Here is a 23,860-nt window from a genome sequence, read left to right on the forward strand (position 1 = left end):
CAGACCCACCCCCGCAGCGACGGGCTGTAAAATTCCGCCCAATGTTGCAGGAGTTTTGTTTGGATGCTTGTGGACTTCGCATCAAGAAGGACAATAGAGTTTGTACAACGGTCTTCCCATTGAATCCAGAGGATGCGTTGGAGGCATTGCTGATGGAATTTCTCTAGCACTCTTATGTGTTGCTGATACACAGTACCGATCTCGCTGCAGCACAGGAGCATGGTGACAACAACTGCTCTATACACTAGTGCATTTGTTGTCTTGCAGAGGGGTTTGTTGTCAAACACTTGCCACTGTAGTTTGTAGCAGGCTGAACTGGCACATCTGATCCGGTGTTGGAACTCTGATGGCTGCAACATCGGTGCTCACTCTGCACCAGATTTGCAAGCCACTCTCGATCTCTTCAAATCTGCACATAAGAGACTTCGCCTGTCCTTGACTGTTGCCAAAACAAAACTCATATATAGACCCACACCTGGTCAGCAAAATGTTCTGCCTCCCTTATAGATGAAAAGAGAGACTCTGGAATATGTTCAGCGCTTCCTGTACCTCGGCAGCCAGCTGTCCCAAAACGCCACCAAAGGTATTCAAGTACAAACCTGATACTATGCGGACAGATTTCCACAGCTGATCTGCATAAATTCACACCTTGTGTTTTTTGTACTATATCAACCAAACATCGGTTGCAAGATGGACTCCTTACACATTCGAATCAGTATGTATAACGGTTTATTGTACGCATTTCAAGACGTCTCTCACAAGCCAGGGTCATACTTGCCAGTGAAATGAAATTGAATGTAGAATTGGAAGAAAGAAATAGTGCTGAAAAGAAGCTTCCAAGTCCTTTGTTGTGAAATCCTGATAGCTCAATAAGCTTTTGTAGCAAACTGTTTTCTAGTTAAAGTGAATTTGAATGTGTTTTATGTTTGAACTATGGATTTGAAAGCTGCCATGGCTTTGATGAATCTTTTGCCAAACATATCCTTGTGCAGCTTTAAACATTTATTTGTCTACTGTCAAACTAAGCGCATTTCCAAAATGGTTGGAAACATTACAGTTGTCATGCTATTTTGCTCAATAATAAATACTGTCCATCTTGTAGCTAGTGATTATTCACAGTTAATTTACACTGAAAAAACACTTGCCTTCTCTGCTTCCAAAGTGAGATTGGCCTGGCCTGGCTTGGTGTGGGGGGTTGTCTTAATGCAGAACAATTTTAGACACTTTCTCGTGCATACAAGAATCTGAAATACTATTTCTGCGTTTATAGTTCATGTTTCAAGTATCTTTGTGCTGTAAATTGCAATAAGAAATAAGTACTTAGAGAGTAACAAAGTACAGTTGAGACTATCTTAACAGTTTGATTCACCTGAGGGTCCTAGCTTGAAACCTAAAAAAAACCCACTTTATTAGTGCAAGATGCTGACCAGATCTGATGGCTATGAAAGCATGTAGTGCTCGTGATAATTGCAAACATGGCAAGTGACAGGCAGGCAGACAGTGCATTCGGCTGGATTGTCAAAATGCCATCAACGTTGGAGTAAACATGCCACGCTGCATCATGTACAGAAGACTGAGTAATCAAAAAACATTCACGTAACACAGTTTACCATAGACACTTCAGTCCTTTATTGTCTATTTGTACCTTAACTTGCGACAGACTAATTTAGCTAGATTATTTATGGTTATGTATAAATACAGGCAACTTTGAACCCTAATCATCTTCAAAACTTAAAAATATTTAATTTGAATGACATAAGACTCAATCTGACCAATTGTCTAAATATGATGGTAAGCCCATGTATAACTTATATTTATATAACATCTGTGTAGCAGAAACTTGACCCATGCTTTATATGATCTCTTTTATAATGCCATGGTTTAAATTTGGTAACATGAATTGCAATCTGACCAGTCCGCTTAACCAGTTTTCTTTTTTGAGTTTTGAATTTGTTACTTAAGGTTAGCCTTTGAAACAGAAGTTAGCAAAAGCATTAATTATAAGAAAGCACTAGCATTATTAATATTGTATGTGCCTACTTAGAATGAGCCAGAATCTAAAACCTGGCTTATTTTATACAACAAAATTATAATTTGAATGATTCTGGTTCAGTCGTGATATATTCTTGTGTCTCCTTATTTAACATTTAACCCCAAAGTGATTCTTCAAAACCACTGTCACCACTGAGATGTTTTGCTTCTTTTACTTGTCAATTATTTTGTGGTAGAAGCACAAACAAATCATGGCCATTGGTATGTTGTCCAAGCCACAAAACCATCTGCTTATCTGTCTATCACTTGTGGTTTTTAAGAAGTTTCCCTTCTCTGGAGGGAGCTTCAGTAATATTGTACAACCTCAATCGACACTGGCTCATGCGTGACAATAAACCTTTGCATGAAGTTATTGCACACCTTTTCAAACATATTTCTGTTGTGGTTGTATGTAAATTATATCTTAACTCCATCCATCTGCCTTGGTTCAATAACCCTTAAAATCCATGCTGAACATAAAGCTATCAATCTCATTTTTGAAATTTTCATTTGACTTAGCTTCAACATTCGGGGGTGAGAGTTTCAAATTTCCATTGCCCTTTTTATGAAGAAGGGCTACATCATCCCTTAACACCCTAGTTCTAATTTGAAAAAAAAGTGATTTGAAATTTTGCTCCAAAATTTTGCTCCCAATAATGGTTTCTTTCTGTCTACCCTAACAGCTCCTTCAGTCACCTGAAATGTTTCAGTTACATCCCTCCCTTACTCTTCTATACTCCAGGGATTATAAACCTAGTCTATAAACTCAGTCCTCATAATGGAATGCGTTTAGTTCCAGTATCACAATGGCGAATTAGAAATGCAACCCTTCCAAGGCCAATACATCCTTCCTGATCTGTGGTACCTGGAACTGACCACAGTAGTCTAATGGGTCAAGCCGGAGTTTTGTAGAACTCCAACATACTGCCATCCCTTTGTATTCCAGCCCCATTGAGATAAAGGCCAATATCCATTAGTCCTTTCCATTACTTTTCTGTACCTGTCTGCTAACTTTTAGTGATTTCTGTACTTGGACCCATAAATTTCTCACATGCTTCCAGGTTCAAGTTCAATTTCAGGGCTTAAGCTCAAAAATAAAGACGAACACTCCAGTGCAGTCCTAATGGAGTGCTGCACTCTCAGAGCTGCTGTCTTTCAGATGAAACGTTAAACCAAGCCCATCTGCCTGCTCAGATGGCTGTAATATATTCCATGCCACTATTTCAAAGAAGAGCAGGGGAGTTATCCCTGGTGTCCTGGCCAATATTTATCCCTCAGTCAGCATCACAAAAACAGATTTTCTGACCATTACCACATTGCTGTTTGTGGGAGCATGCCATTTGCAAATTAGCTGCTGTGTTTCCTATATTACAACAGTGACTACACTTAAAAGTATTTCATTGGCTGTAAAGTGCTTTGAGACACCTGGTGGTCGTGAAAAATGCTCGATAAATGCAGGTCTTTTTCCTTTATGCTACACCTTGAACTCCATCTGCCACATTTTTTCCCATTGACTTAATCTATCAATGTCCCTTTGAACTTTTACTTTTCATTCATTCATGGGATGTGTGCGTTACTGGCTAGGCCAGCATTTATTGCCCATCCCTAGATGCCCTTGAGAAGGGGGTGGTGAGCTGCCTTCTTCAACCGCTGCAGTCCATATGGTGTAGGTGCACCCTCAGTGCTGTTAGGGAGGGAGTTCCAGGATTTTGACCCAGTGACAGTGAAGGAACGGTGATATATTTCCAAGTCATGGCAATAAGTGGCTTGGAGGGGAACTTCCAGTTGGTGATGTTCCCATGTGTCTGCTGCCCTTGTCCTTCTAGGTAGTAGTGATCGTGGGTTTGGCATGAGCTGACTAAGGAGTATTGGTGAATTCCTACAGTGCATCTTGTAAATGGTACACACTGTGACACTGTGCGTCTGTGGTGGAGGGAGTGAATGTTTGTGGAAGGGGTGCCAATCAAGTGGGCTGCTTTGTTCTGGGTGGTATCAAACTTCTTGAGCATTGTTGGAGCTGCATTCATCCAGGCAAGTGGAGAGTATTCCATCACAACCCCTGACTTGTGCCTTGTAGATGGTAGACAGGCTTTGGGGAGTCAGAAGGTGAGTTAGTCATCGCAACATTCCTAGCCTCTGACCTGCTCTTGTAGCCACAGTATTTATATGGATAGCCCAGTTCAATTTCTGGTCAATGGTAACCCCCAGGATGTTGATCGTGGGGGATTCAGTGGTGGTAATGCCATTGAACATCAAGGGGCGATGGTTGGATTCTCTCTTGTTGGAGATGGTCATTGCCTGACACTTGTGTGGCGTGAATGTTACTTGCCACTTATCAGCCCAAGCCTGGATATTGTCCAGGTCTTGCTGCATTTGGACTTGGACTGTTTCAGCATTTGAAGAGTCACAAATGATACTGAACATTGTGCAATCATCAGTGAACTTCTAACTTTACGATGGAAGGAAGGCCATTGATGAAGCATCTAATATAGTTAGGCCTAGGACACTACCCTGAGGAACTCCTGCAATGATGTCCTGGAACTGAGATGATTGACCTCCAACAACCACAACCATCTTCCTTTGTGCTAGGTATGATTCTAACCAATGGAGACTTTTCCCCCGATTCCCATTGACTCTGGTTTTGCTCGTGCTCCCTGATGCCGCGCTTGGTCAAATGCTGCCTTGATGTCAAGGGCAATCACTGTCACCTCACTCTGGAGTTCAGCTCTTTTGTCCAAGTTTGGACCAAGGCTGTAATGAGGTCAGGAGTTGAGTTGGAGCCCAAACTGAGTGGCAGTGAGCAGGTTATTGCTAAGGAAGTGCCATGATAGCACTGTTGATGACCCTTTCCATCACTTTACTGATGATTGAGAGTAGACTGATGGGGCGGCAATTGGCCAGGTTGGATTTGTCCTGCTTTTTGTGTACAGGACATACCTGAGCAATTTTCCCACATAGCCGGGTAGATGCCAGTGTTGTAGCTGTACTGGAACAGCTTGGCTGGGGCGCGGCAAATTTTGGAGCACAAGTCTTCAGTAATTATGCTGGGATATTGTCAGGGCCCATAGCCTTTGCAGTATCCAGTGTCTTCAGCCATTTCTTGATATCACGTGAAGTGAATCGAATTGGCTGAAGACTGGCATCTGTGATGCTTGGGACCTTTGGAGGAGGCCGAGATGGATCATCCATTCAGCACTCTGGCTGAAGCTTGTTACAAATGCTTCCGCCTTATCTTTTGCACTGATGTGCTGGGCTCCCCCATCATTGAGGATGGGGATATTTATGGAGCCTCCTCCTCCAGTGAGTTGTTTAATTGTCCATCACCATTCATGACTGGATGTGGCAAGACTGCAGAGCTTAGAATCTGATCCATTGGTTGTGGAATCGCTTAGCTCTGTCTATCACTTGGTGCTTTGGCATTTGGCATGCAGGTAGCCCTGTGTTATAGCTTCACCAGGTTGACACTTCATTTTTCATTATGCCTGGTGCTGCTCCTGACGTGCCCTCCTGCACTCTTCATCGAATATAAGAAATAAGAGCAGGACTAGGCCGTTTAGCCCTTCGAGCCTGCTCCACTATTTGTGAGATCATGGCTGATCATCTACTTCAACACCATTTTCCTGCACTATCCCCATATCCCTTGATGTTTTTAATATGTAGAAATCTAGCGATGTCAGTCTTGAACATACTTAGGGCAGAATTTTCCCAAATTTACACTAAATGCAGCAGTGGGGGGGTTAAATGGCGTGCTGCCCGGCGACGGCGGGTTTTCACGCAGTATCGTCCCGAGCCCCGCCTCATTATTTATGCTGTCCCGGGAAACACGCCGTTTCCATGGAGGACGGGCTCCTAATTCGCCTGCCCGCCGTTGCATCACGCCGGTCGCCATGTTTAAAGGCCAATCGTAAGCACATTGCTCATTTCTTTCAGCTCACCACTGCTTCCGGGAAGACATGGCCCTCAAAGGCAAGAAGACTGAACCCACGCCCCACCCCGGTTTAATGACGGGACCCTCGAGTGACTGCTGGATGCCGTGGAGGCCCGCCGGAATGTCCTGTGGACCCGCTCTGGCCACAGGATGGGCAGCAACAGGACCAATCCGGCTTGGGAGGCGGTGGCAGTGGTGGTCAGTGCCAACGCCCTTCAGAAGAGGACAGCCACCCAGTGCCACAAGAGGATGAATGACTTCTTCCTTTCTGCCAGGGTAAGTCACTCATCTCATCACTCTCACCTCACACATTCGCAAACCCATCACACATCCACAGGGCCCTCAGTCACGGCCAGTTCAAGGGACATCACCATTCATTCCCTCACACTCACCATCATTGTCCTCATCCCGTCTATGGGACCAATCACCACCCACACAGGCCAGCCACATTTATCACCTGGCCCGCCCGGCAGGCGTCCTGCTTACACTTTCTTCATCTCTATCCACGCAGGACAAGCTGGCAGACAACAAGAGAGAGAGGCCGCAGACCGGTGGCGGAATGCCCAAAATCAAGTTCCTCACCGACTTCGAAAACAGAGCCATCCAGTTGGCTGGCAAGGATCGGGACTGGACCTGTGCTGACGGTGAGGTCGGTGCTGCTCTACCAAGTGAGGATCCGGCAGTGCAACATCCATCAGACAACCATGCTGTGAGTGATGTGTCCTCTTTCACAGGCCACTGCCGTGCACTAATTATCTCCCCTTGCTTTCGCAGGCACATCTGCCAAACAGTCGACAGAGTCCATGACCCAGGGCCTCCAATCAAGCTCTGAAGAAACCACTGAAGAGGAATCTGAAGGCACCCTCCCTGAGGTTCCGTCACAGCGCTCACCCACACCCTCCACCAGAGCAGAGACACACACCTCGGTGGGACCTAGCTTTAGGGTAGCCCTGGGATCACAATCTGGTGAGCGCATCGCACTGTCTGATCCACCACAGGCGTTAGGGACTTCCCAGGTCCCCAGCACTCGAAGGGCTGCTGGAGGCCAGAAATTTGCTGAGCCTGAGTCAGATGATGAGCATCTGGACTCGGTCATGTCACAGTTGCTGGAGCTGCAAAAGCAAGCTCGGGAACATCAGGAAGGGATGTCCGCTGTACTCCTCAGGTTGCAAGGTACGATGGAGGAGTCCATCTACCTTCAGTCTGAGGTGATAGCACCGGCAAGCCAATGCATCAAGGTCAACACTGATTGGATGACGACCACCATGGAGACCTTGGGCAAGGACTTTGCTTCTGCACTGCTGCGCGGGCTCAACTCCATCGCTGATGCCATAGTTGGCCTCCAACAGTGTGTATGCGAGAGGGGTGCAGGGCAACACTATCTCACCCCAGCTACCCCTGTTCCTCAAGGAATCAGTCTGGGGCCCCCGGGCACCCATAGGGTGGAGGATCTGCAGGTGCACATTCCAGTTCCATCCATCCAGGTGACTCCAAGAGTGTCTGGCCCACCCGTTTCCCTTCTTCCTGTGACCTCAGCAGCTCCAGCTCCACAAGCTGAGGAGGGTGTCACTGCCACACGGCAGGATCCTGAAAGCAGGCCAGGGCCCTCCAAGTCTGGGACCTGCAGAGGACGCCAGCCAAAGTCGTCACAGTCAGCAGGCTGCTTCCACCTCCGCTGTGGATGTCCGGGGAGCACCAAGACGTAGCGACAGGCTTAGGGCAGTTAAGGAGAATTAACTCTTTTGAGTCAACCAAGTAAACTAAATTAACAAAGTCAGGGACAAAATAAACACAGCCCCTTAAAAGTGAAACTGCAAAAACAAAGACAAAATTTAAAGGAAACATTAAACCAAAGTGTGATTAAGAGGGTTGATAAAACACCCCAATCCCCGTGGTGCCACCGAGCACGGACAGCCTCGACAGTGGTGGCAGGCACCGTGTGTTCCCTCTCCAGGGACACCTGGCCGCGAACATAGCCACAGAAGAGGGGCAGACAGTCGGGTCAGACGACCCCCTCAATCACCCACTGCCTGGACCTGTTAATGACCAACTTGGCCAGGAGCAGGTTCACAAGGAGACCCTCCTCCCTCCCCGCCCCCCTCCGCAGCGGATGCCCATAGATCAGGAGTGGGGGGCTAAAGTGCAAACAAAACATCAGCAAAAGGTTTTTCAGGAAACTGAAAAGGGAGTGCAGCCTACAACACCCGATATCAACATAGTCCACGGACTCCTCAAGGCCGCAAAAGACGCAGGTATCTTGGGTGTCCGTGAACCAACACAACCTCCAGTCGTATGGGACTGCTGCATGCAACACCTTCCGCCCCAGGTCCCCAATGTAAGGTGGGCAGACACCCCCATAGAGGGCCCCCCACTGGGGAACTCCGCCACCGGATGGCGACAAGGCACACCAGGGCATGTCCGGGCAGCGGGCAAAGGCAAGGAAGTGAAGGGTGTGCAGCAGCATCCCATACAGGAAACCCCTCCGCGGCATGCTAAAGGACACAGAGGGGAGGAGAATTAGTTGCTTGGGCATGGGTGTCAATCACTTGTACATACTGTTCACTATTGTCAGTAAACTCCCAAGTATGTTTCCCTGCCTATGGCTCCTTGTTCTGAGGAGCAGTGTTCTTGTCACTCAGATGTGAAACCTTTCTGCACAAGATAAAGGCAGGTTCTCAGTCCAGGGCCTCTTCCCTTTGCTCTGTGCAGCCTTCAGACCAAAGTGATGGTCTGGCCGCACACTCCCTGGAAACATTACTGATGCCTGCACCTCGGCGGTGCTGGTCATTGCTGCCAGAATGTAGTGGGCAGGCGCCACAGAGTTCCCTCATTCTCTCTGTGCACTCTCAGCACCTTTAAGGAGGGGCTGTCCTCCATCTCTTCAGCATCTGTGGCCACTGATGCTGTGCTCCAGTTCCTGAAGGGCTCAGGTGCTGAAGGCAGACAAAGCATCAGATGCTTCAAAAGTTTCATGGCTGCATCTCTATTATATGGCCCTGATCACAGAGCTCAAGTGAGCTGGCCTCAGCCAGACAGGAGCCAGACATTCTCTCAGGCTGTGTGAAGATTTATGGAGTGTCCTCAATGTATGCTGTCATCATCCTCCTGCAATCGAGCGACTATGAGGGCCTCCACTGCATCTCCATGACAGGAGCATTCTCACAGAGGGTATTCGTGCAGCCATATGCCAGACTGGAGTCAAACGTTCACAAATGCGATGTGAGGAATTATGGGGTCACCTCACTGCATGTCATCATCACCCTCCACCAATCTAGCAGCTATGAGGGCCTCCCGAGCGCGCCTGCCTCACCTAGCCAGTGTAAGGGCCTCATTTCCGTCATCGTCGCCTCCGAGGACCCCCTCAGCCTCATCCCCGTTGGCGTTCTCCTCATTGTAGGAGATGTGCAGCTCCTCCATCTCCTCCTCAGCCAGCTCGTCTCCCCCTTTGGGGCGTCAGGTTGTAAAGGGCACAGCAGATGATGACGATACCTGGCACCCTCTGCGGGCTGTATTGCAGGACTCCAACAGACCGGTCCAGGCACCGGAACTGCATCTTCAGCATCCCAATAGTCTGCTCCACCAAGGTGTGAGCTGCAATAGGAGTTTCATTACAGCGTCGCTCTGCTGCAGCCTGAGGCCGCCGCACGGGTGTCCTCAGGCACAGCCTCTGTGGGTAGCCCTTGTCTCTGAGGAGCCAACCCTGCAGCTTCTGTGGACTCTGGAAGACTGCAGGGATCTGCGACCGACTCACGATGTAGGCATCAGGCACACTCCCTGGAAACCGTGCGCAGACCTGCAGGATGTGTTTCTGGTGGTCTCACACCAGCTGCACATTGAGCGAATGGAATTCCTTGTGGTTGATGTAGTTCACCGTGTGTTACAACAGAGATCTGAGCGCCACGAATGCAGTCAATCGCATCCTGCACCTGTGGGAAACCTGAGATCTGGGTGAATCCAATCGCTCGTGCATTCTGGCTCTCCTGGTCCCGGGCGAAATGCACTGTGTTGTGTGCCCTCGCAAAGATGGCATCCGTGACCTCATGGATGCATTTGTGGGTAGAGGCTCGAGAGATCCCACAGAGGTCACTTGTGAAGCCCTAAAAGGAGCCATTGGCATAGAAATTGAGCATCGTGGTCACTCTTACAGCCGCTGGCAGTGGGTGCCCTCCATGTCCCCTTGGTGCCAAATCCTGCAGTAAATGGCAGATGTGAGTGACCAGTTCCCTAGACATTCGCAGTTTTAGGTAACACTGGTTCTCAGTCATGTGCAGGAATGCAAGGTGGCATCTATATAGCCTGGGTGTGACTAGGTGCCAGCCTGCAATGGCTCGCTGTGGCGTATGTGGAAACCCCAGGTCACCCCTTCTTGCTGAAGTTGCTGCTCCTGCCTCTGCGCAGCCAGGAGCCTCAGTTGCTCTCTCCTCCATTGTCTTCGCTCTCTGTAGGCCATCAGGCATACAGCTAGCTCACCAGGCTCCATGATCCTGATGTACTCCTCCTGCAGGATGAAAGAGAGAGACACGTGATTAGGTGTACTAAAAACCTGCCCTGGTTAAGCGTGACAACCCCTTAACACTTCCCGAAGAGTGCTGACCACCACTTGGATGGCCGGAGATTAGTGCGCTGCACGGCTGCCCTGTTAGTTTGAACCATGGGGGAGATTGGTCCAAACCAAATGCTGACATTACAAGAGGCTGTGAGCCTCCAGCAGTGGCTGCTCCATGGCCAGCTTTAGTGAGGAGATTGTACAATGTGTGCTGTCCAACTGCCCTGCAGTCCACTAAAGTACTCATGAATTTGCAGCCTGTGCCGGGGGTGGGGGGTGGGGATGGGTTTGGGGGGGGGTGGGGGTGGGGGTGGGTTTGTGGGGGGTGGAGGGGGCGGCGCGGTGATGGGGGGTGCTGGGGGTGCTGGGGGTGGGGGGGGGTGGTGAAGCTCTAGAGCACTTTATGGCAGTTTGATGCCTCTGCATTGTTTGAGTGGGCAGATAAGCTAGGAGCCCGACCCCAATTATATCAATGTGGTTACGCCTGAACTGTCTCAGTTGCAGAGGAATAGTCACTTTCTACAGGTCTCCCGAATGCGTGGCCACTTCCCTCATCCACCCCACCCCAACCCCATCCCAAACGCCTGTGAGCTATATTCAATGGCAGGGCTGCCCTTGCATCTTTACTCCTGTAATCAAATCCTCGTGTAATAATCAACATGCTGTTTGCCTTCTTAACTGCTTGCTGTATCTGCATATTAGCTTTCAGTGACTCAAGAGCAAGGACACTTTGAAGGACACTTCAAAGTCCCTTTGAATCTTTTCTGCCCCTATTGATGTCTCATCTAACTTGGTGTAGCCAGCAAACATGGATGTATGACTCCTTAGTCCTCCATCTAAGTCATTTATTAATATAGAGAAAAGCTGAGACCCAGTAGAGATCCCTGGGGGACACCATTAGTCACATCCTACCATTATAAGTGTGTACCCATTATCATTACTTTCTGTCGCCCACCTCCCAACCAATTCCTGACCCTTAAGGAAACCTATGGCCCTAAATTGGTAGATTTCAGAATAGTAAAGTGTTTGTACGGATGAAATCACAATTCCTTTATAATGTAACATAAAACGGTTTCAATAGAGACAGCCAATTTCAAGACCAATTTCCAATTAGAAAGTGGCAGGATGTTCTTCAAAGCAGTACCTTCTGCATCCCAGGCTGTAAGTATAGATATTCCTGCCGTTTATAAAAACAGCTGGCAATAACTTTCATAACTGCGTGTATGGCATGATTGGAAATAAAAAAAAACCTGATAAAAGGTTAACAAAGCCAATGTTTCATTTTTCTCCCAATCATCAGTCCTTCAGTGGTCTGAGAGTCTGGCTCCAGAAACTGCATATTTTTTATCATGAATCATAGCCTGCTGAGACACATCTCTTCTGGCATGTCAAAGCAAGTGTACCTTGTATACACATCTGCTGTTGGGTAAGGGTGGGGACCACGTGACTGAGAAAGTAGTAAATGTACCTCCCTCTCGTGTCTCCTCTAATCCTCCAGTATCTTTGTTATTGCACTGGATCTCGAAGGATTGCCTTCTGCAAAAAAAAAGATCTTAAGGGGGCCTGTTGATGCGTTCAATATGAGTGTATCCACATTTTTGTTCCCAGGAAACTAACACCCATCAGGGCCTATCCAAAAAATTTAAATTGAGCTGACCCACAAAATCCCTTAGGAGGGCCGAGATCTCTCCTCAAAATGAATATGACCCACTTAGCCATAGAAAAATCTAAGCCAAGCGATCCCCTTCCGGCTTAGCATAACATATGCTATATGGTATCTGAACTCTAAACACTCCCCCCCAACTCCCCACCCGACCTTAAACCAGCTTATATTTCACCCCTCTCCTAACTATACTCAGTTCTGTTGAAGGGTCGTGAGGACTCGAAACATCGACTCTTCTCCACCGATGCTGCCAGACCTGCTGAGTTTTTCCAGGTAATTCAGTTTTTGTTTTGGATTTCCAGCATCCGCAGTAGTTTTTTTGTTTTTATCTAAACACTCCATGTTTGTTTCCTGACTTCACAGAGTCGCAGAATTGCTACAGCACAGAAGGAGGCTATTCACCCCATTGTGTCTGCACTGGCTCTCCAAATTAGCAATTCATTTAGTGCCATTCTCCTGCCTTTTTCCCATAATACTGCAAGTTCTTCCTTTTCAGATAACATCTAATTCCCTTTGAATGTTTCAATTGAACTTGCCATCACCACATTCTCAGGCAGTGCATTCCAGAATTTAACCACTCGCTGTGTGAGAAAGCTTTTCCTCATGTTGCTTTTGCTTCTTTTGTGAATTACTTTAAATCTGTGCCATCTCGTTCTCTTATGAGTGGGAACAGTTTCTCCTTGTCTACTTTGTCCAGACCCCTCATGATTTTGAATTTCTGTCAAATCTCCACTCAGCATTCCTAAAGGAAAACAGTCCTAACATCTCCAGTCTGTCTTCATAACCGAAGTTCCTCGTCCCTGGAGACATTCGTGTGAACCTTTTCTGCACTCTCTACACTGCCTTCACAACCTTCCTAAAACGTGGTGCCCAGAACTGGATGCAATACTCCAGCTAAGGCCAAACTAGTGTCCTGTACAAGTTCAACATAACCTCTTTGCCCTTGTTCTTTATGCTCTTATTAATAAAGCCTAGGATACTGTATGCTTAGTTCAGTTAGTTGTGCCCCTCCCTAACTCGGGAACATGATAATCAGCCAGGCTCCCACATCTGACTTTTACCCCAGTGGCCTGCTGTATATGGATTTATATTAGGTGAGGACAACATTGAATAAAGTTGTAATTCCTCTCATGGTTTAATAGTGTGGGACACATTATGAGGAATTCTAATGGGAAAGGGAAGATAGTCACAGGTGCGGGTGCCTCTTGAAACCCCCAAAAAGCGGCATCTGGTCAGGAACTTAATATAATTCCACTCACTTCCCAGTTCCACTCAGGTGGGTTCAGAGGTGAGGGGGAACTCCCAATTAACTGTCAGGAAACAAATTAAAATAAGAACATAAATAGGAACAGGAGTAGGCCATTTGGCCCCTCAAGCCTGCTGCGCTATTCAATAAGATCATGGCAGATCTTCTTGTGTTTCGATTTCCACATTCCCATCTACCCCCAGTAACCTTAGATTTTTGTTAGGCAAGGGAATCAATCTACCTCTGCCTTAAAAATATTGAATGACCCCGCCTCCACCACCTTTTGAGGCAGAGTGTTCCAAAGTCGCACAGCCCCCTGAGAGAAAAAATTTCTCCTCATCTCTGTCCGAAAAGGGCGACCCCTAATTTTAAAACAGTGACCCCTAGTTCCAGACTCATCCACAAGAAGAAACATCCTTTCAATATCCACCTTGTCCAGGCCATTCAGGATCTTGCATACTTCAATCAAATCACCCCTCACTCTTTTAAATTCCAGTGGAAACAAGCTCAATCTACCCAACCTTTCCTTACAAGACATCCCACTTATTCCAGGTATTCAGTTAATTCTGTTTTTAACCTGCCTTCTGGTTTTAGCAGCCAGTGCATGGGTTTCAAGATCTCTTTGCATCTTGCCACGGTGCAAGAGATGAAAACACAGTGGGGAATAATTGCTTACTGAAGTTTATGTGCTAGGAAGGCTTCAAACACTGAAATCAGCAATCTTGTGGTTAGTGACCAGTGAAAGGCTTGTTTTTTTTTATTCATTCCTGGGATATGGGCTTCGCTGGCTGGGTCAGCATTTATTGCCCATCCCTAGTTGCCCTTGAGAAGGTGGTGGTGAGCTGCCTTCTTGAGCCGCTGCAGTCCATGTGGTGTAGGTACACCCACAGTACTGTTGGGAAGGGAGTTCCAGGATTTTAGGGGGAGGCGATGATGTAGTGGTATTGTCGCTACACTAGTAACCCAGAGACCCAGGGTAATGCTCTGGGGACCTGGGTTCGAATCCTGTCACAGCAGGTGGTGGAATTTGAATTAAATAAAAATCTGGAATTAAAACTCCAATGATGACCATGAAACCATTGTCGATTGCTGTAAAAACCCATCTGGTTCACTAATGTCCCTTGGGGAAGGAAATCTCTCATCCTTACCTGGTCTGTCCTACATGTGACTACAGACCCACAGCAATGTGGCTGACTCTTAAATGCCCTCTGAAATGGCCTAGCAAACCACCCAGTTGTAACAAACTGCTACAAAGTCACAAAAAAGGAATGAAACTGGACAGACCACTGGAAACAACAACAACAATTGCAGCCCTATTGACCCTGCAAAGTCCTCCTTACTAACATCTGGGGACTAGTGCCGAAATTGGGAGAGCTGTCTCACAGACTAGTCAAGCAACAGCCTGATGTAGTCATCCTCATGGAATCATACCTTACAGATAATGTCCCAGACACCACCATCACCATCCCTGGGTATGTCCTGTCCCACCAGCAGGGCAGACCCAGCAGAGGTGGAGGCACAGTGGTATACAGTCAGGAGGGAGTTGCCCTGGGAGTCCTCAAAGTCGACTCTGGACCCCATGGAGTCTCATGGCATCAGGGCAAACATGTGCAAGGAAGCCTCCTGCTGGTTACCATGTACCACCCATCTCAGCTGATGAATCAGTGCTTCTCCATGTTGAACATCTCTTGAAGGAAACACTGAGAGTGGCAAGGGCACAGAATGTACTCTGGGTGGGGGACTTCAATGTGGCTCGGTAGCACCACGACTGGCCAAGTCCTAAATGACATAGCTGCTAGACTGGGTCTGCGGCAGGTGGTGAGGGAAACAATAAGAGGGAAAAAGATACTTGACCTCATCCTCACCAACCTGCCTGCCGCAGATGCATCTGTCATCAACAGTATCGGTAGGAGTGACCACCACACAGTCATTTTGGAGACAAAGTCCCATCTTCACATTGAGGATACCCTCCATTGTGTCATGTGGCACTACCACCATGCTAAATGGGATAAATTTCGAACAGATCTAGCAACTCAAGACTGGGTATCCATGAGGTGCTGTTGGTCATCAGCAACAGCAGAAATGTACTCGAACACAACCTGTAACCTCATAGCCCGGCATATCCCCCATTCTACCATTACCATCAAGCCAGGGATCTATCTTGGTTCAATGAAGAATGCAGAAGAGCATGCCAGGAGCAGCACCAGGCATACCCAAAAATGAGACATCAGGCTGCTGAAGCTATAACACAGGACTACGTGCATGCCAAACAGCATAAGCAGCAAGTGATTGACAGAGCTAAGAAATCCCACAACCAATGGATCAGATCTAAGCTCTGCAGTCCTGCCACATTCAGTCATGAATGGTGGTGGACAACTAAACAACTCACTGGAGGAGGTGGTTCCACAAATATCCCCATCCTCAATGATGGAGGAGCCCAGAACAACAGTGCAAAAGATAAGGCTGAAGCATTAGCAACAATCTTCAGCCAGAAGTGCCGAGTGGATGATCCATCCGGAGGTCCCCAACATCACAGATAACAGTCTTCAGCCAATTCGATTCACTCCATGTGATATCAAGAAACAGCTGAAGGCACTGGATACTGCAAAGGCTATGGGCCCTGACAACATTCCGGCAATAGTACTGAAGACTTATGCTCCAGAACTTGCCGAGCCCCTAGTCAAGCTGTTCCAGTACAGCTGCAACACTGGCATATACCCAGCTATGTGGAAAATTGCCCAGGTATGTCCTGTACACAAAAAGCAGGACAAATCCAACCCGGCCAATTACTGCCCCATCAGTCTACTCTCCATCATCAGTAGTGTAATGGAACGGGTCATCAACAGTGCTATCAAGTGGCACTTGCTTAGCAATAAACTGCTCACTGATGCCCAGGTTCCGCCAGGGCCACTCAGCTCCTGACCTTGTTACAGCCATGGTCCAAACACGGACAAAACAGCTGAACTCCTGAGGTGAGGTGAGAGTGACTGCCCTTGACATCAAGGTAGCATTTGACAGAGTGTGGCATCAAGGAGCCCTATCAAAACTGGAGTCAATGGGAATCAGGGGGAAAACTCTCCGTTGGTTGGAGTCATACCTAGCACAAAGGAAAATGGTTGCGGTTGTTGGAGGTCAGTCATCTCAGCTCCAGGACATCACTGCAGGAGTTGCTCAGGGTAGTGTCCTAGGCCCAGCCATCTTCAGCTGCTTCATCAATTACCTTCCTTCCATCATAAGGTCAAAAATGGGGATGTTTGCTGATGAGTGCACAATGTTCAGCACCATTTGTGACTCCTCAGATACTGAAGCAGGTCATGTCCAAATGCAGCAAGACCTGGACAATATTCAGGCCTAGGCTGACAAGTGGCAAGTAACATTTGCACCACACAAGTGCCAGGCAATGTCCATCTCCAACAAGAGAGGATCAAACCATCACCCCTTGATGTTCAATGGCATTACCATCACTGAATCCCCCACTATCAACATCGTGGAGGTTACCATTGACCATAAACTGAACTGGACTAGCCATATAAATACTGTGGCCACAAAAGCAGGGCAGAGGCTAGGAATCATGCGGCAAGTAACTCACCTCCTGACTCCCCAAAGCCTGACTGCTATCTACAAGGCACAAGACAGGAGTGCGATGGAATACTCTCCACTTGCCTGGATGAGTGCAGCTTCTAGAACACTGAAGAAGCCAGACACCGTCTAGGACAAAGCAGCCCGCTTGATTTGCACCCCTTCCCAAACAGTCACTCCCTCCACCATCGACGCACAGTAGCAGCAGTGTGTACCATCTACAAGAAGCACTGCAGGAATTCACCAAGGCTCCTTAGACAGCACCTTCCAAACCCATGACCACTACCACCCAAAAGGACAAGGGCAGCAGATAGATGGGAACACCACCACCTGGAAGTTCCCCTCCAAGTCACTCACCACCCTGACTTGGAAATATATTGCCGTTCCTTCACTGTCACTCGGTCAAAATCCTGGAATTCCCTTCCTAACAGTACTGTGGATGTACCTACATCACATGGACTGCAGCGGTTCAAGAAGGCAGCTCACCACCACCTTCTCAAGGGCAACTAGGGATGGGCAATAAATACTGGCCCAGCCACTGAAGCCCAGGTCCTGTTAATGAATAAAAAATAAACATTTTGACCCTGCGACGGTGAAGGAACAGCAAAATAGTTCCAAGTCAGAATGGTGAGTGACTTGGAGGGGCACTTCCAGGTGGTGGTGTTCCCATCCATCTGCTATCTATTGTGCTTACTAGCACCCAGAAATCACTACTTTGAGACTGCACCATTTTGGAGTTACTTTCAAGTTGTTTGGAGTATAGTCATCTGCATCTCAACATGCTTGCCCTAGCCTTGAGTGCAACATGAGCGTAACCAATGCAGCAATAGGCTGGACCTTGGATTCCTGCCCGTGATTCCTGCAGCTGCACACCTGGCTGCCAAAGAAGCCTGCGACAGGCTCATCCATAGATACTTCATTTAATATGTGTGCATGCTGCCATCTAAGAGCTCCATCAAAAACCTTGTGCCTCCCCAAAGACGCCCCCCCCCCCCCCCCGCCGCCCAACCTACCTCATCCCAACAGCCAACCAGCCAATCATTATACTTATGCCCTTTCCTTCGCATAAAGGCTGGTCACACCATTCACCAGAAAGCCACTGTTCAGAGTGAATGGAGGATGCAATGAAGTAGAGGCCGTGAGCATAAGGAGCTCACATAAAGTCCCCTATTCATTGAGATAAAGATCATTATTAATACACTAACATCGTTATAAGCACAAGTAAATCCCCTTGTGCAAGATGTGAGGAGGACACATAGAGGCTGCAAAGAGAAAGAGGCAAGTTAAGTGAACGGGCAACAATGTGACAGTTGGAATGCAATATGGGGAAGTGTGAGTTCATTCATTTCGGTAGTAAGAGTAGAAAAGCAGAATAATTTTTTGAAAGACATGAAACTTCTAAATGTGCACTTAGGTGAACTTGTACAAGGAACATAGAAAGTTGACATATAGATACAACGAGCAATTAAGAAGGCAAATGGCATGTTGGGCTTTATTGCAAGGAGAGTGGAGTACCAGAAGTCCTGCTACAATTGTAAAGGGCTATGGTGAGACCACACCTGAAGTAGTGTGTGCAGTTTTGGCCTCCATATCCAAAGAACAATATACTTGCATTGGAGGTGGTACAACAAAGGATCTCTAGATTGGTCCCTGTGATGAGAGGGTTGTCCTATGATGAGAGACTGAGTAAATTGGATCTATACTCTCTGAAGTTTACAAGAATGGGAGATGATCTCATTGAAAAATACAAGGTTCTGAAGAGTGTGACAGGGTAGACACTGAGTGTTATGATCTCCATGGGGGAAACCATAAACCAAAATAACTAAATTTACTAAATGGCTCCTAAATGAAGAAATTACAAACACTTTTTATAACTCTTACTTTAACACAAATCAGAAGCAACAGAAATTAAACATGAATTAACAAGAAAATTATACTTCAAATAAAAAGGTAAATTTCATTCTAATTGGTCAATAAAACAAAGATACAACCACAAGTACCCGTCTCATTCCCCACAAACACGTGGCACCATGCGCAGTTCCAGAGTTCTCTAACTCAGCCTCTGGTACATAGGATCTCTCACTTTCCCATTCAATCAATTTGGCCCTTGAGTCACGTTCATCAGCAATCCTATTCTATCTGAGGTCCCTGTAGACAGTCATCAGCAGACAGCACACCCCTTACCTAGGTTCACGGCAATCTTGATGGCATTGATTCCCCAGAGACTCCTTTATCCATATCTTTAATAAAGCTCTTTAATAAACTCCATTAAACAGTCTGGTCAGTTCTGGCAAATCCCAGCAGCTGTAAAATTGTCCAATTCACAGTCCCTATTCTAACCCTGTTTAATTGTATTACATGCACACAACTCCTTTTAAATGTACCTTCTCTGTTCTCCCTTCTGCTACAGCTCTCCTTTGTTCTTTATTGCAGTACCTTCTTTGTCTGCCAGGCACAGCATCCTTATGTTAATTTCCTGTTGATACTGCTTCCAGGTCAAGGGTTGCCAGATCACATGAACAACTAATTACAATTGATCCTTTTACAATTAATGCAAACACTCAAAAGTCCTCTTCAAACATTCTTAAAAACAATTACAGATTCCACAGACTTTTGAAACAAATTACAAATTTTCCTTACTGTACTGCTTCCAGATCAAAGATGGCAAGAGGTTGTTTCCCTGGTCAACAAATCTAGAACATAGGGACAGCAGCTCAGGATAAGGGGTCAATTATTTAGGACTGTGATGAGGAGAAATTACTTCACTGAAAGGGTTGTGAATCTTTAGCATTCTCTACCCCAGAGGGTTGTAGATGATCCACGATTGAACATACGGCTGAGTTAGACAGATTTTTGGTCTCTCAGGGAATTGAGGGAATTGGGCAGGGGGTGGGAAAGTGGCATTGAGGCAGAAAATCAGCCATGATTGCAATGAATCATGGAGTATGCTTGAGGGGCCATATGGCCTACTCCTGTTCCTATTTCCTAAATTCTTATATCTTCCTTTGTGCTTTCTATTTCCTCTACATATTACTGCCCCTGTGGTAGAGGTAGACTGCTTGTTCCCCTGGCCTGAGACATGAGATGCCCGTGGTGGACGTCCTCTGGGCTTTGGAGCCTGTGAGGTGCCTGACAAAGACTATGCCACCTGCACTTGCGCAGGGGCAGTCTCAGTCACTGGGACATGGAGCTCTGTTTTGGCAGGTGCAAGAGCTGGGAAGCAAGATAACCTTGAGAAGAGCCCCTGCTGCCATGTGGTCTTTCTCCATCCTCCCTCTCAGCACCCACCTGCAGTTTCCCGCTAGCTAAGAGCGCTTGGCTGAATGTCAGTGATGTGTTCAGCCATCAAAGCAAGGCTTTGCTCTGTTCTGTGTAAAGTGGCAGTCAGAGTGTGTAGGCCATTGGTCTGGGCAAGCATGCACTCAATACCATGTTGTGTCTGATTCTCCATGCAGGTATCCACTCTTTCCATGGAGGTGGTCATCAGCACAAGGGCCTGAGACATCATGGCACTTATGCTAGTGATGGATTCCTCCAATCTCTCTCCAAAGCTATGCACTGCCTCTGTAAATGCTGATAGAAGCACACGCATTACCCATTGCTGTTCCACAAGCGACCTTTTCATGGATAACATCTATGGCTCAGCATCCAGGTCCACCTGGCCATAGCCTAAGCGTCCTCTGCCCTCTGACCTGGACTCTCCACCGCTGTCCCTGTCTCCAGCACCACCTCCTGCTTACATCTGATGTGTTCTTCACCATGTGACAACTATCTAACCGAGAGGCTGGACCCAGCAAGGTGCTGCAGTGGAGGGTGAGCAGAATCCATGCATTCCCCAAGAGTTCACCTTCCTCTGAAAATCCCTCATCCTCCTCCTTCATCCACTCCTCCATCTCTTGTGAAGGACCTGCAGGAGATGAAAGATGACTTGAAAGTGAAAATGTGTACATTGCATTATCATGACAGTTTAGTTATTGGGGATAACAATTAAACAGGAGTGACTGTGAAATACCAAGTGCCAAGAGGACTCTGAGCATCCCCATCTCTTCACTACCAATGCCCAGTACATGTGCCACCCTGCTGATCACCAGGATTGCTCCGCCCATGCTGTCAGGGTGGCTATAGCCACGGGTCCACTCTGCCTCTCCCTGAACTTGTGGGATTTTTTCTCCTGCAATGAGAGATGGCAGAGAGATATGAATGTGAGAAGTGGAATGAGTGCTAAGGATGGAATGAGAATGTTTGAGGAGGGTGACTCAGAGGGATGGGTGTGAGAGGGAAATTGGATGAGTGTGAGTGCTGCCTGTGATAGAGATTTGAGGAGGTGCCTGGAATGAAAGGAATGGGTGTAACTGCAAGGTGTATCGGTCAGTGGAGTGCTGTACAGGAGAAAGTGAGGGAAGTGATTGAGTAATGGCTGCCACTTGAGAGTGGTATGAGGCTCTTCTTGCTCGTCCTTATAAGGTCATTAAACCTTCCATTATGCAGCTTCCTGAGTCTTTCCCCAGCAAGATTTGCTGCATCATTCAGACCCCTGCCGTGGTCCCTTTAAATAGAGAGCCTTCATTGACAGATCTGGCGCATGATCCCAACTGCCCTCTCTGATTGGCCAACAAGTGGGATCCTGTTTTTTGTCTAAGTTAAACAGCCAGTGAAAGCCTGCTCCTGCAACAATCAATCTCCCGACACACCTTTGACCACAGACTGTCATTTAAAATTCCATCCATTGTTATGGCTCATAAATGGAGAATTGCCAAATAAGGATGAGGAGCCAGGGTGGTGGTAGTCCCTGTGGAAACATTCTTTAGCAAGAGGCTCTCTGTTCAGTTGGATCTAAATTATGCCACAATACTGAGTCAATGCCAAAAATTTATCATTAGCACTACATCCTTATTTCAGTAATACACATTTACAAAGATTCCCAAGGGAGGCAGTTTCAGATACAGCCCTGGAAAATCCCACTTTAAAAAAATCTCCCAAGCTTCATAGGAAAATAATTAGGAGCAAGAGAAGGCAATACAGTTCCCTGAGCCTGCTCTGCCATTCAGTAGGACCATGGTTGATCTCCAACTTCAACTCCACTTTCCCACTCAATCCTTATATCACTTCACTTCTTTAGTGTCCGAAGATCTATCAGTCTCTGTCTCGAATATACTCAATGACCGACCACAGCCCTCTGGGGTAGAGAATTCCAAAGATTCGGAACCCTCCAAATGAAGAAATTTCTCCTCATCTCAGTACAAAATGGCCGACCTCTTACCCTGAAACTATGACCTCTGGTTCTAGAATTCCTAACCAGGGTAAACAGCCTCTCAACACTTAACCTGTCAAGCTGTCTAAGAATTTTATATGTTTCAATCAGATCATCTCTCATTCATCTAAACTCCAGCCACTCCATCTGTCCTCTTAGGGCAATGTGCTCATCCCAGGAATTAATCTAGTGAACCTTTGTTGCACATCCTCTAAGGCAGGTATATCCTTCCTGGGGTAAGGAAGTGAAAGCCATACACAGTACTCCAGGTATGGTCTCAGCAAAACCCTATAAAACTGCATTAAGGCTTCATATACTCTTATACTTCAAATTCCTTGTAATAAGCACTATTCTTATCTTTGGTCATGGATGTTAGCATCACTAACAAGGCCAACATTTATTTCCCATCCCTAATTAAGAAGTTGGTGGTGAGCCAACTTTTTGAACCGCTGTAGTCCATGTGGTTTAGGTACACCCACATTGCTTTGTTCTGTGGTGGTTTGATACAACTGAGTGGCTTGCCAAACCATTTAAGAGGGCAGTTAAGAGTCAATCACATTGCTGTGGATCTGGAGTCAGGTGTAGGCCATACCAGATAAGGATTGCAGATTTTCTTCTCTGCAATGCCATAGAGTCCTTTTAGCATAAATTTATAAGGACAATGCCAGGCATAGGGAGATATAGATAGGAAAGCCTGGAGAAACTGTGACTATTTCCATTGCAACAGAATGCTGGCCCAGCCAGCGAAGCCCACATCCTGTGAACAAATAAAAAAAAAAGAAATGTCCTATATACAAGCAGTCTCAGGGTGTCTCTGATGGAGGTGACTCATGCAGTCACTGCTATTTCCATCACCTAGTCTGTCAAATCTAATAGTAGCAGGTAGGGTGCCTAAAATTTCAATCGTGCCAGTCACAGAATTCATGGAAGAATTCTATACTGTGTTCTGCTTTAGGGCTTTTGTACATTTGTTCCATTGCAAGGAAACAATTGGAGTCATTTCCATAGCATAAATAATGGTCACTGTACAAAACAGGTAATTTGTGCTGGGAAAAAAAATTTTGCAAACATAAATATCTTGCTGATCCAAGCTCATTAAAGTATGCACTAGGCTAAAGGAAGTCTATGACTTGATTACCAATACCCCAGACCAGTTTCTCCAATTTCTTTCCTGTGCAAACACTGATATCAGATTTATGTGACACCCATCTCCATTATAGTTGCTTTCAGCTGAAGATTTTTTTAAGGCCTTTAATGTATGAACAATAGAAAGGAATATTGTGTCCTCAATATTTTATAGAAATGTATTGATAATCTATCTGTTGGTTCATTTTGACCTTTATACATTTTAAGAAGCTTTACCAACTATGTCTAAAAACTGGGTGGACCTGATTCAGGCTTGCCTGATTCCTGGGCTCTGTATAATTAGATTTCTGTGCTATATATTGTCTATTCATGCATCAGCCAGACAAGAACAGCCTTCCGTGACTACCCCCCGTGTGTATAAAACTTAAATAGGCTCCATAGTAACTTCCTCATTCTTTTGGCAACATCTCAGCAGCTCAACCAAGTTCAAATAGTAACCAATGAGTAGCATTTCTGAATCTCATCCAAAA

Source organism: Cetorhinus maximus, chromosome 6 (genome assembly GCF_964194155.1).
Source record: "Cetorhinus maximus chromosome 6, sCetMax3.hap1.1, whole genome shotgun sequence".
NCBI lineage: Eukaryota > Metazoa > Chordata > Chondrichthyes > Lamniformes > Cetorhinidae > Cetorhinus > Cetorhinus maximus.